This window comes from Oxyura jamaicensis, chromosome 3 (genome assembly GCF_011077185.1).
Source record: "Oxyura jamaicensis isolate SHBP4307 breed ruddy duck chromosome 3, BPBGC_Ojam_1.0, whole genome shotgun sequence".
Classification (NCBI taxonomy): domain Eukaryota; kingdom Metazoa; phylum Chordata; class Aves; order Anseriformes; family Anatidae; genus Oxyura; species Oxyura jamaicensis.
Window position 1 is genome coordinate 34,493,350 of NC_048895.1, and position 2,247 is coordinate 34,495,596.

At 54.1% G+C, this 2,247-nt stretch overlaps 1 long non-coding RNA gene across 1 annotated transcript; it reads right to left on the reverse strand.

Moving 5' to 3' along the window:
- Nucleotides 1-230: 230 nt before the first annotated feature.
- LOC118164798 lies at nt 231-1,700 on the reverse strand. Its single transcript, XR_004749676.1, has 2 exons — nt 981-1,700; nt 231-538 (listed from the first exon to the last, which is right to left on the reverse strand). It is a non-coding gene; the product is annotated as an uncharacterized LOC118164798 (long non-coding RNA).
- Between the last annotated feature and the right edge of the window lie 547 nt (nt 1,701-2,247).

Sequence of the window (2,247 nt, forward strand, 5' to 3'; positions counted from 1 at the left end):
AGTCCCCCGCTGAGGAAAAAGTTCATAGAAGTTCAGCTGCTCAACCCAGGACTTCCTGAAATAGCAGGTGACATCTTTGTTGGCTTTTGTATTCCTTACACATAAAGGCTCCTGTTCTGATTTTATTGGATTAAGTAATTGTCAGGTTTGCAGGAGGCTTTTGCCATCTCCTCAGGCTTCAGACAGATGCAGCAGTATGTTGCAGAGGATGCCACCAAGGATGAGGAGGACTTTGCGTCTCTAGCTACTTTGCTTCTGGTTCTCTTTGCTTGGAATACCAGGTAAAAATCCAGCAAAATTGTGGAGAGGTGAAGACTGGTGAGTGCTGTTTGCAGACCACCAGCTGTCCTGGTGGAGGGGTCACCTCTCCCACCACAGTGGCTCAGCCTCGAGTCCCTCCTGCAGTGCCCATGGGTGCCAAGGCCAGGCCAGAGCTGGCTCCAGCACTTCTGGCAGCTCCACGCTAAAAGGAAACTGCTGAGGGGACACGTTCAGTTTCCTCTCATGTGCCCACCCGAACCATTCCCAGAAATAATCTCTCCCAAGTGTACTTTCCTCAGAAACAGCACTAAGCCTGCTCTGTGAATCCGAACAATGTTGTGCCAACTAAAATCTTCCTGCTGTGCTGCAAGGAAAGGGCTCTTGAGGAATGGGGCAGCAAAAGGAGGTAGAGTCAGGAGCACAAAAATATGTTGATGGAGAAAGCACTCTGCAGGCAGACACACCACTCCTTCAGGGGGTGATGGTGCTTTGGTCTTGCTCAAAAATGTGCAAAGGCAGAGGCAGCAGAGGAAAGAGACCAAGTATACATTTCACCAGCCTGTGGACACTGCTCAGGTGATGGAAAGGCTGTCCAAGGGCCGCATGATGTGTCCGCAGGAGAAGACCATGGCTGAGCAACTCTGAGAAGCGGGGAGCCTGGGCAGAAGCCCAGCCCAGCTCCTGTCCATTGTCTTAAGCAGAGGTACTTCACTCAGCACCACACACAACACGGTGGCTGCCAGGTAGGCCCAGTGCACCACACTGCAGTGCCAGGCCTGAGGAAACACTTTGGATGTGGCAGAATGAGGCACTTTGACCAGTATGTTAACTGGAAATATAAGCAAAGCTGAGACCATTGTACATAGCATTTCCATGAATCAGCTTCTTCCAAAGGGAAAGCTGTGCCACGTGAAAGAGGTTGGCCCGTTACACACACCGAGCCCTTCCCCAGAGACCTCGCAGGTCAGGGCCGAGACAAGCTGAAGCAGGCAGGCAAAATAAACCCCGGGTTTGGAGAAGCCCATAAAGAGAGCGGAGCAGAAATTGAATTTGCCACAGGGCTGACTGATGCCAGAGGGGCAGAGTTTGTTGGCAAATCTCAAAATGAGACTGAAAAGAAGTGCTGGTTCATACAAACTAAGCAGCCTCGCTAGGCTGAAAAAATGATGAAATAGCCCTTTGCGTGTTCCTGCCTTCCCCTTTATGCATATGTCATAAATAATTAACTGGCTCTTTGTCTTCAGCCCTTGATGAACCTGGGGTGTAATAACAGGAGTAGACGATGGTATCTCGTCTGTCCTCCCTCCAGACAACACTGGGCTCTCGCATGCAATCCTGCGGCGGCACCGAGCACCTTCTCCTTATCCTCCCGATCAGGTTTCCATCCTGTCCTCCTGCTGTGCACGTAGCCGCCCTCCAGAGCCACCTCCAGCAGGCACGAAGGCCCGGCAGCGCCACACAGACTGGCGGGCCTGCTCCTGCTGGGCTGTAATTACGGAGTGGGTGGCCTCCAGCAGCAGCCACCAGGCCTGGACAGCAGCGGTGAGCAAGTAACGCCCACCGGCCAGCCTCCCCGTGACTGGTTTTTGTTGTGTTTGTGGTCGTGAGTCAGAGGGGAGCACCTAGCAGCTTGCGTGACACGTGTAGGAGCCGGGCCTGCAGAGCAGCACCTGACAGAGCAGACAAAAGCATCTCTTCTGTGGCCGCGCCCTGAGCCACCTGCGAGAGAACAAGCAGGGTGTCAGGCCTGTGGTGGACATCATGGTGGCTGGGCAGGCTGGAGATGTCAACCCTGCATCTCCCTGGGTGTCATGAGCCTCTATCTGGGAGCAAAAAGTGGTTTCCTGGGCTTTTGTTTGAGAAAGGTGTGGCTCAGGGGCCTGCAGCAGGTCGGTGCCCCCTGCCTGCAGGCTGGGCACCCATGGGGTGGCCAGAGGCTGGATGTCTTGCTCCATGCCATGAAGCAGCGAGGCTGCAGCCAGCTGA